We start from the raw sequence: 14,827 nt of genomic DNA, 5'->3' as shown, positions 1-14,827 counted from the left end.
TTGCCCGATCCCGTTGTTGAAGTTGCTATTGCTGCTCTCGTTCTTTGCTTTTTTCTCAGAATGTTGGGGATTTCCTTGTTTTAGTTTCGCTATTTGCCGTTCCGGGGCAGGGTGAGAGTAGGCGTATCTATTTTTCCAGTAATTGCTGCTAAGGCTAAGGAGTTCTTGTTCCTTTACTTTTGCTTCTACTGGAGCCATAGCCACGGGACCCGTCCGATCTTAACTAAGGGAATTCATACTAAGGTGTTCACCTGGCATTCATGGCGAGGAGAAGAAAATGAAGTTTATAACTTTTACAGCTGTATGAGATAAAACTTTCTCGATTTCTCGATGTCGTTGTGAATGAAAAGCAGATTTACAACTTTTCTCGGTAGGGAAGTGTAAGAATTTACCTTTCTATATTTCTGTCTACTTCCGGATTTGTAGTTGCTTTTGTCAAAGACCAGGAGACTTGGCTTCACACCTTTGGGCTTCCTCTTGAGTAGTAGTTCGCTTTCGCCTTCGCTTGCAGCACCTCTTAAAACTAGCTAGCTTAGCTACATGGCAGTAGAATCAAGGGAATCGTCCGATCAAGAGGGGAACTTGGCCTTAGTGGCTCCTTGTCCCCATTTAGTTCTTACTCCGGCAATTCACTCCTTAGTCAATAGGGCGAAAGGAGAAAAGGAGGAGATCTCAGCAGTCCAAAGGGAAAGGCTGCAAATATTAAAGCACTGGCCTAGAAAACAACTCTTGTACGCGACCTTTCCTACTAGTAATGTGGGATATAAAGAAGGGAGTTCGGGGCCATAGGCTCAATGCCAAAGAAAAGAACTCAGTTTGACTACTAGCTACGTTTGGAACTAACATCTAACTGTTGTTTCCCTACTAGCGCCATCAGGACATGAACTCAGTAACTCTTGGGTTTTAGCTACTGGAAATCCTTTCACTTTAAAGTAGTAAACTACTCTATAGCGTTCGGGCATCTCAACAAGCTACGGACGAGTGCGCTAGCGTGAAAGCCGTTGCGCGTTAGCGCATCCGTTTTCTTGCTGGTGCATCACTCTCTACCTTACAATGATACAATAGAGAGAATCTGTCTTTTGGGATCAATAATATCAGTAGCTGAATCATCTGTCTTCAAACAAGTGAGAAAGTCCCTTCTATAACTCTTATATAGCTCTATTCTAAGAACATTTCATGAGATTCGGATTCGGAAAGAGGTATATTTAGAAAGGAATCCCTAATATGCCGATGTTTGTAATGAGCTTAGCATCCACTGAAGGGACAAAGCAAAGTCTTTCTTTTCAAAGTCACGAGCAGAATCTTAGCTTGAGCCTACCTTTGTTTAAGGTTGGAAATGAATTGCAAGTCGGCTTTAGTTCGAAAGCAAAGAGGGGGCCGTTCACTTAGGGCTTCAACAGGACAGTAACAGTTAGGGGTGCACTATGGTTCCACCATAGATAGGATAACACCATACCACCAATATAGTCCGTTAGATCTCATTTATGGACGCCTAGGATTAAGTTTTATGAAAAAACACGGGTTTGCAGTCTACTGTATTAGATATTGCAGTCGTGGTAAACTGCAATATTGTTGTGGTAAGACTGCAATATTCAATAAACAGCACTGCAATCTGGTAACGTAAAATTAGAAATTTCCTATTTTACCCCTATGTGTTTTTACACGTGGCAGCATGACAAGCACACGATTTTCAGATCCAATGGCCTAAAATGGTGGTATGGTGTTATAATAAAGAGGGTTGTCATCTTAATACATCCATATATATATATATATATATATATATTATATATATAGGGGTGCGTTAGGCTCCTTTGCACCCTAAGTGTCCTATTTCATTCTTAATCTCAGCCCTTGGATCCTTGAATTGGATGGTTGTGATCAATACATTATTAGTCTATAATGTTGCATTATTAGCCGTTGTGCATTATTAGAATGAAAATGTGCATTATTAGTCTATAATATTGCATTATTAGCCGCTGTGCATTATTAGAATGAAAATGTGCATTATTAAATGACACGTGGCATTAATCTAACCGTCAGATGACAAAATCGTGGGGCTAGGATTAAGAAGGAAAAAGGACAAAAGATATGAAAAGGATTTGAATACATCCCTATATATATATATATATATATATATATATATATATATATATATAGGGGAGCATTAGGGTCCTATTACACCCTAAGTATCTTTTCTCTTCTTAGTATATATATATATATATATACATAGAGTTGTGATCAATGTCGAACCAATTTTAAAGACCAAACTAGAGACCAAATCTGGGCCATTAGATCTAGTTTGTTTGATGAGATGTGCTGGTGTGAAAATTTTTTCGGCTTCATTACAAACCCATTTTACTTCATTATATAAGTTTATTACTTCATTTTGTACTTCAAATGCTTCTACACATACTTCATTCCAATAATTTATTACATTATTCCATGTGTTTATTATACCATATTAGCGCCATGGCGTTGGTGATAGATATTATAAAGAGAAAGAACGGCACCCGACGGCGAAACCACATTTACGTACTGGAATGAAGTAAAAACCTACTAGAATGAAGTAAAAACCTACTAGAATGAAGTAATATATTCTGGAACGAAGTTAAATCTTCGTAACATGTTAGTATGACTTATTTACCTTCAGATGAATTAAAATAGGCTCGTGATGAAGGCAAAAATAATTTATAAATTTCTGTATCTTATCCATAAAAAACTCGATCTAAAAGCCCTAATTTGGTAGGGTTCGGTGGTTCGGTCTTTAAGAGTGGATTTGTGGATAATAGGACTCTATATACATATATATATATATATATATATATATATATATATAGGGGAGCATTAGGGTCCTATTACACCCTAAGTATCTTTTCTCTTCTTAGTATCAACCATTAGATTGATGGAATGGATGGACTAGATTAAAAAGCCAATCCAATCCCGTGTTGCATTATTAGTGCATTTTCGTGCATTAAAAGGGTAAAGGAGTAAAATAACATACTACACAATCAGTTTCAAAACGGCAGGTCCTAAATTTACGCGGCATTTTCATCGACCTCTCATCTCCCCTCTCTCTCACTCCATCCCATCAACATTCTCTCCACAAAACTTCTCCCTAATTGAACAAACCCTAGCCGCCGTTGTGTCTCAGTTGAAATCAACTTCTATCAACGTTGACCGCCGTGAAATCTCCGTCGGTCGACCATTCCCGCCGTGAAATCTACATCGGTGGACGATTCCTGCCGTGAAATCACTTCGCGCGCTCCTTGAAAGTCGATACCTTTCCCGCAAACAAAAAGGTGTGGTTCTGATTTTTTGTTTGGTAGGCACAAACACTCCTAAACATCGATTTATACATTATAATCGAAATAATGCACAAAATTATTTTTCTCGATTTTGTTGGAAAAGATGAAATTGCGGTTATTAGAATTAGGGTTTTGTTGATCCTTGCTATAACAATTAGTTCTCTCAGTTGGATCTGGGTTTTGCATCGGTTTACTCTCCAGTTGGTGTAATGCACAAAAGTTGTTGTTTTTTTGTTGGAGAAGTTGGTATTATGAGCATTCTATTTACTATATACTGGATTTCTGGCCAATATGTACACTTTTCGTCATTTTTTGGGTGATACCACACTGAGTTATGGTTGAACACTAACCGATTTTGGCCCTCTCGTCGCGCAGATATAGAATGACTAAAAGAGGTCGCCCCTACAAAAGCCAGCTAGAACCGAATGAAGGTTATGCATCATTCCATCATTTTTGTAGATTATTGTTCATTTTTTTTATGTGGGAGTTTGGCATGAAGTTGTTGGATTCATCCCTTTAGCAAGTAATTGATTAGTATGTTTGGGTTTGTACATTACATCTTCAGTTCTATGCATTGGGAAATAGATGTCGTGCATTACTTACTGAAACGCATAGATTATTTGTTCTAAACCATGGTTTTACCTGTTCTGGATAGGGTCTAAGCACCATCGGCCTGAGGAAGAAGCTGCAACAAGTTCACGCAATGAAGACGTGGAGAAAAAGAAACCCAGGGGAAGAAAGCCGACCACCTGTACTGTCGACAGAACCCCACTGAGTTCATTTCATGTATACAAAACCTGACTCCCCGGCAGAAGGAAGCGTGATCGAACTGGGATTCGGCGCCGTCCTAGAGTTCAACATCAGGGAGATCCCAGGTTACCTAGCTTACCGGGTGTTGAAGTCGTTAAATCTGGCTCGGTGCGAGATTCCATTATCTGGTGGCGAGCACCTAACACTAGATGAGGAGGATGTCCACCTGACATTGGGCTTCCCGAGAGGGCGGACTCCGATTGCACGCAAAGAAGAATATTAGTCAAACTTCGAGTTCAACGATATGGTTGCTGCGCGGTGTAAAAAGTCTCGGTAGAAGCTGAACGCGACAGATGTTGCGAATATGATTAATGATGAAACTGATGGTGGTCCGGTCTTCAAGCGTCTATTCATATTCTTACTTGAGAATACCTTGATGGAGACTCCGTCAGATGGCAATTGCAAGCCAAAGATACTACACTTTATCGACGATGTGGAGGCTATCAGTGACATAAATTGGTGTGGTTATGTCTTATCCATTCTGGAAGTCACTTATCCGGGCTGGGCCAGGGGGGAAACTGCATACTTCACCGGACCAATCCACTTTCTTTTGGTAGGTAATACTGTCAGTGCATTATATGTTAGAGTACATGCATTACTTTTTGCTGCATTAATGAACCCAATCTGTTGCATTATAATAGCATTTACTGTGCATTGTTTTTGTGTCGCGCTGCGCTACTAATATTTGACATTGCTTGGTTGTTGTCAGTGTGCGTACGTGGACCGTGTGGTTCACATACGGAGGCGAGTCGAGCGTGCCTGGCCCACTATAAAGGGTTGGAAAGCGGAGACCCTCAAGCATAGGGAGGATGTGGAGCTTGATCAGTTCGGAACTGGGAGGTTAGAGGGCCGTATTGACAAACATCAGTATCTTACTGACGAGGAAGCAAGGAGGGTGGAAGCTGTGGAAAGGGGAGTTAGTGGAATCCCCAACAGGTACAAGGCGAAGAGACTCAGAGATTGTTTTATCGTTTCGAGTTCTTTGATGGGACACGCTATTTCGAGGTGGGTCGATGATTTTAAGCAGATACCTATTGAACTGCTTGACGATGGGTGCTTCCGAGTGGGGAATCAGATTGGGTTGAAGTTGTTAGGGATGGAAGATGAAAAGCCTGTGGAAGATGAGGAAATCATGATAACACTAACACAAGCGAGGGAAGACGAGGAAGAGTACAGTCTCGAGTGGATTGCTGAAATGGAGAAGATGATGCAGGCATACGACAAAAAGAAGACAATAAGCAGAGGCTTTGATAGGCCATCGTTCGTCTTGGATGGCTTTGAGTGTCCTGACCCTTTTGCTACGCAGGAAGTACAACGGGCAGAGGGTAGTTGTCGGGGAGAGGAAAACACTAATGCTGAGGAGACAGGAGATGATGGCGTTGGAGGGGAGCATGAAGGTGATGCTAATTTTTGTAAAGTTTACAACGCATTGTATATAGAGGTTTTTGCATTAATCATAATTTATGCATTATTTACTTGTGTCAGGAGACAAGCCTAATTCGGTTGGTGGATCTGGAACGGCATCTGGGACAGCCGCGGGTGGTGTGGAAATCAACAATGGGGTAGGAACATTACATCATTGAATGTGTACACATTCTTCATTTTTCAAAATACTTAACTGTGCGTCCATTGTGTACAGCCGTCTGTGGTTAGAGGTGAAAGTGAAGGAGGAAGCGGAGATAAAGTCAAAAACAAGGCCAAAAAGGCAGGAAAACAAAACCTGGAACGCAGTGAGATTCCATCTGATAAGGATGTAGATCCTAAGGAGGTGAAGGGAAAACAGGCTGCCCATACAAAAGTAATTCCTTTATTAATTATTATGAATTACAACTAGTTGTTAAGTTGTTCATTATTTGACAGGTTGCGTGCATTGTATTCAACAGTTTAGTCATTAAAAGTATTATGTTGGAGTTCTCAAAATAATTAATTGCTTGCATTATATAGGTTGTATTAAGCATAACAATATGGTCGTTTGTATGCATTAAATGGTGTTGGTAGTGCGCATTATTTAGGTTTTGTTTTGAATTATACAGTACTTATTATGCATTAAATGGAACCTTACTTTTGTCCATGTAGAAAATTGGCCCAGCTACTGAAAAGGGTATTGAGATTGGTGTTGGGGAAAAACCAAACGAACCTGAAGGTCTTGCTGGAAAGGTGGGTGCTGGAAAGGGAAAGGGTGTTGCTGTGTCTGGCTTGAAAAAACCAAACAAATCTGAAGGTTTTGCTGCAAAAGTTGTTGCTGGAAAGGGAAAGGGTGTTGCTTTGTCGGGCTTGGACATTCCAGATGGTGATTTTGAAGTGACCGTATCACCTATTCTTGCAGGATCCTGGGAAGCTAGCATCATCCCGTTTCAAGAAAGCCAGTCTGGCTGCCCGTTCTCCATTCAATAACCGGGCGGTTACACTAACAGCAAACCCAAACTATCCGGACAAGTCACTATACTATTGGGTACTGAGCACAGCGGAAGTGAATAAGTAAGTTTTATAGTTTTGCTCGACTATTTGCTGGGAAAAGGGTTACTTATGCACACTTTATTATTGTGCAGGGAGACGGTTGTCTACGTAGACGACTGTATCAAAACAGTGCAGCTTGAATTCGCGTCGCTGGCGCCGTTCAAGAGTGTGAGCCCAGCCTTGTTACCAAAAATCGGAACTTGTTGTCGACTGCAAATCTATCATCGTGCGGCGAAGGAATCACATTAGTACTGTGAATCGTCAACCGGCTGTGCTTTTCACGGCGAAAAATCGGCGGGAGAGGTGGTGTCTCTTTAATTTGAGTGGCGGCTAGGGTTTTTCCTGGTTTGAAATGGGGAGACGATTTGAGAATCGTGGGCTGATGGGAAGAGACGTTTGGAGTGAGAGAGAGAGTGAGCAGATGGAAGGATTGCTTAAATCTCGCTCCTTCCGTTTTTTAATTCATGGTTGTTTTACAATTTTACCCATATAATGCACAGAATGAACCTAATAATGCAACACGGGATGATTTTGTGAGGCTTAATCTAGTTGGTCCATCATACTAATCTAATGGTTGATATATATATAGGGATGTGTTAAAATGACAACCCATCTTAAAATAACATCATACCACCATTCCTAGCCAATCATTTGTACACGTGGATGAATAATCAGCTGGCATGTGGCAATCATAAAAAATTCGCAAGGGTAAATTTACGCGGACTGCAACATCCAATACTCTGGACTGCAAGGTGACGCGGCCTGTAATATCCAATACGCTAGACTGCAATCTATAGATTGTTGTAAATTGTTGTCTAGCGTTTATACTGTTGCGGTCTAGCATATATAATATTGCAGTCTAGCGTGGTGTCACAGTGTCATTTTAAGAGTGTTGTCATTTTAACGTGGTTGATATTAAGAAGGAAATAGATACTAAGGCGGCAATAGGACCTTAATGCTCCCCTATATATATATATATATAGAGAGAGAGAGAGAGAGAGTAGTGATATAGGGCAAGTGCCCATTAAGTACATAACTAGAGAACAAATTATAGCCACAAGATCAAGAAAATCAAGGACAAGATTAGATAAGCAAGGGGTTATTTTTCACACTTCATTGTATACACAATTTACTTCAATGGGGGTATTTATGTAATTTCATAATTAGGGTAAAAAATCAAAATCCCCAAAAAAAATTCTCCCGCTTTGAGTCTTCCGCTCACATTTTTTCTCTCAAAATTTTACTTCTCTCTCAAAATTTCTCTCACAAAACCCTAGCGATCGGAAAATCGACGACTAATCTTCATCTTCACCACTCATCTCCGGCCATATACGACTGAAATCGACGACATCTGTTCAGCATTTGTACCATTAAGCATCTACATCGAATCCACATTTTCAAAATGGTTGATACTCGAAAATCTTCAACGGAAAATTCTAGCCGCCATTTGCGTTCTGGCCGAAATTCTAGTAAAGGTAATACAACTATGAAGCTTTTCAAAGTTCTTACTCTTAATTTATTTCATTTACTTCATCTCATTCCTAACTTCGACTCTGATTTTTGTCAAAATAGTACAAAAATCAACTCGCAAGCAGACGGCTATCAAACAAGCAACTCGAAACCTCGATGCAGATGCTGGAAAAAAAATTCCAGATCCAGAAGGTAAAACCTAGGAATTAAATTTGTAAAATGAAGAAATAAATTATGATAATGAGGTAACAGAGTATTCCAAGTGAACTTTCTATAATTGTAGATGATATATTATATATTGATATTGTGTTTCTTATTAATGTGTATAGGATTTTTGGATTAAACTTAACTGATGTGTTCTTCATTAAAATGAACTACATATTCTTTTTAATGAAGTAGTAAATTGATAAGATGAAGTAATAAATTATGATAATGAAGTAATATAAATGATTTGTTTATATAGTAAGGTTTATTACCAAAATGAAGTAATAAAACATGATAATGAAGTAACAGTCTATAAATATGAAGTATATGTTTACTGTTTTGTATGAGTTTAGGATTTAGAATTAAAATTAACTGCTGCATTGTTTGCATATTCAAATGAACTACATATTTTATGTGATGAGGTAATGCAACTGATCTGTTTTCCTTTTAACTATAATCTAGTTGTTGTGAAGTATTGAATTCATATAATGAAGTAATAAGTTATGATAATGAAGTATCATACTCCCTCCGTCCCGCTTTAGGAGTTCCGGTTGATTAATTTTGGGCGTCCCGCTTTAGGAGTCCCGGTTGAGATAAATTAATAAAAAATGCCTACAAAGTGCTAAAAGTGGGTCCCAACATCCACTACAACTAATAAAAAAATATTAAAAATGGGTCCCAACATCCACTAAAACACTTATTTATTGGACATTCAACTAAAAGTGGGTCCCAACATCCACTACAATATTTATTTATTACACACTAAACACTTTTTTCTTAAAACATGTGCCCGACTCAACCGGGACTCCTAAAGCGGGACGGAGGGAGTATTAAACTATCTGTAATCATATTAAATGAGGTAACAGAGTATTCCAAATGAACTATCTATAATTGTGGATGATATGTTGTAAATTAATTCTGTGTTTGTTATGTATAGGTAAAAATTCCTCTCCAACTAGGAAAAAAGCAAGTAGTTCTCCTCAAATCCCTACTGAAATCCCTACTACAAAAGGTAAAAAATGAATTGATATTTAATGTGTACTTAATGAATTAACATAGTGTTATTCCAAGTGAACTATCTATAATTGTGGATGATATGTTGTAAATTAATTCTGTATTTGTTATGTATAGGTAAACATTCCTATCCAACTAGGAAAAAAGCAAGTAGTTCTCCTCAAATCCCTACTGAAATCCCTACTACAAAAGGTAAAAAATGAATTGATATTTAATGTGTACTTAATGAATTAACATAGTGTTATTCCAAGTGAACTATCTATAATTGTGGATGATATGTTGTATATTAGTTGTTGTGAAGTATTGAATTCATATAATGAAGTAATAAGTTATACAGTAGGTTTTATTACTAAAATGAAGTAATAAAACATTACAATGAAGTAAATGACTCTAAAAATGAAGTATATGTTTACTGTTTTGTATGAGTTTAGGATTTAGAACTAAAATTAACTGCTGCATTGTTTGCATATTCAAATGAACTACATATTTTATGTGATGAGGTAATGCAACTGATCTGTTTTCCTATTAACTATAATCTAGTTGTTGTGAAGTATTGAATTCATATAATGAAGTAATAAGTTATGATAATGAAGTAATATAAAGTGAAAAATCATATTAAATGAGGTAACAGAGTATTCCAAGTGAACTATCTATAATTATATATGAAGTAGTAAATTGATATAATGAAGTTAGTTGTGTCTTATGTATCCACACACTTTATTTTAAGTGAACTATCTGTAATTGTATATGATATGTTGTAAATTTATTCTGTATTCTCATGTATAGGTGAAAATTACTCTAGAAAGAAGATGAATTCGAGGAAATCCTCTCAAATTACTTAGGCAAGTACTTCATTCATACACTTTATTACTTTATTCATGTTCCCTGTTACAGACTTTAATGAAGTAATAGAACATTATAATGAAGTAACAGACTTTAACTATGAACTACCTATTTACTGTATTGAAGTAGTATAAATGCTATGTTTATACAATAGGGTTTATTACTAAAATGAAGTAATATAACATTATAATGAAGTATCTGACTCTAAAAATGAATTAATATTAAGTGAAAATCATAATAAATGAGGTAACATAGTATTCCAAGTAAATTATCTATAATTGTGGATGATATGTTGTATATTAATTCTGTGTTTGTTATGTATAGATAAAAATTCCTCTGCAACTAGCAAGAATGCAAGTAGTTCTGAAATCCCTGCTACCAAAAGTAAAAAATGAAATTAAAGCATAGATGAATGAAGTATTGAATTCATATGATTAAGTAAGATCTTGATCATTATCTAATTTTTAATGTGTTGTGTACTTTTTATGTAGCCAAAGGTTCATCTGTAGAGAAATTGGATGCAGCTAAAGGCCTCAAAAATTTTGTTCTGGAAGGTAAAAAGTGAAGTCTAAGCTATTTTTGTTTTGAAATAATAAATTGACATGGTGTAGTTAACTAGTACTATTAATTGTATTTATTAATGATGATGCTGATGCAGGGGACAAGAAATTGAAGGCTATAGAGCAAACCATTACACCCATTGAGAAGCTTCAAGGTTAAAATCCAAAACTTTCATTATGGTTTGATTTAATACAACATGTAATTTAATTCATTGACTAAAATAGTCCACTTTGTTCAGAAATGATGAATCTGAAGCAAGCATGTGGTGGTAATGACTTTAATGATGAAAGGAGGACAAAAATTAAGCATGATAAGCTGCCAAATACAGAGAACCAAGGTTCGTTTTAAAATAAATTTTAGTTGCAATGACCTAAATAAGTTAACTGATGAACTAAATAATTTTACTTGCATATATTAGGCACAAAGAGAATCAGGGAAACAGAAGGTGCTTTACCTGGTGGGGTACAGACAGATAAGGATAAGGAGAAGCGAAGAAAGAAGATTGTTAACAAAGTTGCAGAATCGGCAAATATAGAAGGGAATGATGCTAAAAAAGGACAAGAAAAAGGTAAAAAATTTGCTCGTAATGATGCTAAAGAAGATGCAAGTAGACCTTCTGTCCAGAGAGTCCTATGTCTTAAGAGAGGACCTAGGAAATTTGTTGAAGCGATTGAATCGCTTAATGATGATCAAAGAGATGCTGTAGAAGATATGGGGTTTGGAAGTCTTTTTCACTTCAACTTGAACTATATCCCAGCGAAGCTCGCATTTGAGATTCTTGATCATTTTGATCAAGATACATGCGGTGTAGTATACTAACGTGGTATACTACATATTGGGCATGATGATGTACGGGCTACCTTGGGGTTGCCAAATGGTAGTTTGAGGTTAGAGCATAATGGATGTCAAACGACCAACAAGTTCATAAACGAGATTGCAGAATTTGGAGGTCGAAAGAGGTCTACAATGGGTGCAGATATGCTTATAGAAAAGATGTTAAGTGATGTCCATGGAGGGGAGAAGTTCAGGAAGATATTCCTGATTTTGGTTGATACAATCTTGATCAACCCTAAGGGAGATGGATACTTGCGCACGCAAATTGAAGGGGTAATCCATGACATTGATAAAGTCAAGGAATAAAACTGGTGTGGCTATGTCATTGATAGCTTACTCAAGGCCTATAATACCTGGGCTAAAAACAAGGACACACCATTCATTGGCCCAATTTCATTTCTGGTGGTAAGTTTTAAATTCTAAAATTTATTAACCTTAAATAAATATGTTTTAAATATGAACTTTACTAATGATAGCTTTCATTTTGTAGCCATGTTATATTGATAGGATTGTGCTTCGATCGAGGCCTGTTACCCGAACATTCCCAACCATTAAGGGCTGGACAAGCACGTTAATCCACCAACGCCAGAAAATGGAGCTTGAGCCCGGACCATTCGGCAGAGGCATTAAGGAGCCAATCTTTGACCCCCGAAGAAGCCACCTGTCTGAAGAGGTTGTCAAGGTCAATATTGCGTCCTCCTCTGGGGCAAAGCCCAAAGATATCTCTAAGACAACCCCACGTAGAACTACAGTTATCACACCTATGGGAAAGGCTGCTGATGTCCTTGGGGAACTGATGAAGGAGTTGAAAGATGGTGCAGATGAGCTAAAGAATGATGGGTGCTCTAAAGTTGCAGCCAAATGCACAATGAAGATGATGGGGTTGAATGAGACGGAGCCGGAAGAAGATGCCAATGATGTCCAGTCCATGTCTCAAGCAATGGAAGAAGATGACATCGACAATCCCGAGTTTATTGAGGCTGTAGAAAAAGTAATGAGGGTGGTTGAATAAAGAAAGAAATGGCAAACCGAAGGGCCATCGTTTGATCTAGGATTAGAGTTTCATGAAAGAAACGTAAGTTGATGATGAGTTGCGTCGTGATGTTGTGCTTGGAGTTTTGTGTTATTGGGATGTAATTTATAAAACACATTAGTTAGGCATGTATTTGGGATGAACTAAACCTTTTTGTTGTATTAAATGGTTTTTGTAACTAACTGACTTTCTCCATAATGGGGTTTTAAAATGAAGAGTAATTGTTCATTGGGTTTTGTTTGTATTCCTGTTTATTATATACAGGTTGATACTACACCAACAAGGGACATAGATCCCGGAAGCTACATCTTTGAGGCTGTGCAATTCATGCCTGTCCAAGATTTGGACAAGGTAAGAAGCTGTTCTTGCCTCTTATTGATTCTGCATGAAGTAATATTTAGTTGTGATGAAGTAAACATCTCATTGAATGAACTATCTAATTATATAATACTACTAGCAGAATATTCCACCATCAATCTTCAATGTTGATGCTGGACTTAGGGGAAACTTAGAAGCTAATCTAGTGGCAAAAGGTAATATTACAATAGCTAGAAGTATGCCTCCTATATGATGAAGTAAATTGTCCTTGAAATGAATCATTTTTTGAATGGACGTATTGCAACTATCAGGATTTTAATACGTGTAGTTCAACATGGAGCAAATATGAGATTGTATACAGATGATGAGCTAAAAGATGATGGAGCAAAGGTATAAATTTATTATGGATGAAGTAAAAATCTCACTGAATGAACTATTTAATTATATAATTATTCATTCTGGATGAAGTAATATTTAGTTGTGATGAAGTAAACATCTTAATGAATGAACTATCTGATTATATGATACTAATGGCAGAATATTCCACCATCAATCTTCAATGTTGATGCTGGACTTAGGGGAAACTTAGAAGCTAATCTAGTGGCAGAGGTAATACTACAATAGTTAGAAGTATGCCTCCTATATGATGAAGTAAATTCTCCTTGAATGAATCATTTTTTGAATAGACGTATTGCAACTACCAGGATTTTAATACATCGTGTGTAGTTCAACGTGGAGCAAATATGAGATCGCATACAGATAATGAGCGAAAAGATGGAGCAAAGGTATAATTTTATTCTGGAAGAAGTAATACTTAGTTGTGATGAAGTAAAAATCTCACTGAATAAACTATCTAATTATATAATTATTCATTCTGCCTGAAGTAATATTTAGTTGTGATGAAGTAAACATCTTACTGAATGAACTATCTGATTATATAATACTACTGGCAGAATATTCCACCATCAATCTTCAATGTTGATGTTGGACTTAGGAAAAACTTAGAAGCTAATCTAGTGGCAGAGGTAATATTACAATAGCTAGAAGTATGCCTCCTATATGTTGAAGTAAATTGTCCTTGAAATGAATCATTTTTTGAATGGACGTATTGCAACTATCAGTATTTTAATACACCATGTGTAGTTCAACATGGAGCAAATATGAGATCGTATACAGATGATGAGCTAAAAGATGATGGAGCAAAGGTATAAATTTATTATGGATGAAGTAAAAATCTCACTGAATGAACTATTTAATTATATAATTATTCATTCTGGATGAAGTAATATTTAGTTGTGATGAAGTAAACATCTTAATGAATGAACTATCTGATTATATAATACTAATGGCAGAATATTCCACCATCAATCTTCAATGTTGATGCTGGACTTAGAGGAAACTTAGAAGCTAATCTAGTGGCAGAGGTAATACTACAATAGTTAGAAGTATGCCTCATATATGATGAAGTAAATTCTCCTTGAATGAATCATTTTTTGAATAGACGTATTGCAACTACCAGGATTTTAATACGTCGTGGGTAGTTCAACATGGAGCAAATATGAGATCGCATACAGATAATGAGCCAAAAGATGGAGCAAAGGTATAATTTTATTCTGGATGAAGTAATACTTAGTTGTGATGAAGTAAAAATCTCACTGAATGAACTATCTAATTATATAATTATTCATTCTGCATGAAGTAATATTTAGTTGTGATGAAGTAAACATCTTACTGAATGAACTATCTGATTATATAATACCACTGGCAGAATATTCCACCATCAATCTTCAATGTTGATGCTGGACTTAGGGAAAACTTAGAAGCTAATATAGTGGCAGAGGTAATATTACAATAGCTAGAAGTATGCCTCCTATATGATGAAGTAAATTGTCATTGAAATGAATCATTTTTTGAATGGACGTATTGCCACTACCAGAATTTTAATACACCGTGTGTAGTTCAGCATGGAGCAAATATG

This window comes from Salvia hispanica, chromosome 1, assembly GCF_029641045.1.
Source record: "Salvia hispanica isolate PSC_SH4W2 chromosome 1, Shi_PSC_v1, whole genome shotgun sequence".
Lineage (NCBI taxonomy): Eukaryota > Viridiplantae > Streptophyta > Magnoliopsida > Lamiales > Lamiaceae > Salvia > Salvia hispanica.
The sequence above is the reverse complement of the archived record's forward strand: the minus strand, read 5'-3'. Positions refer to the sequence as shown.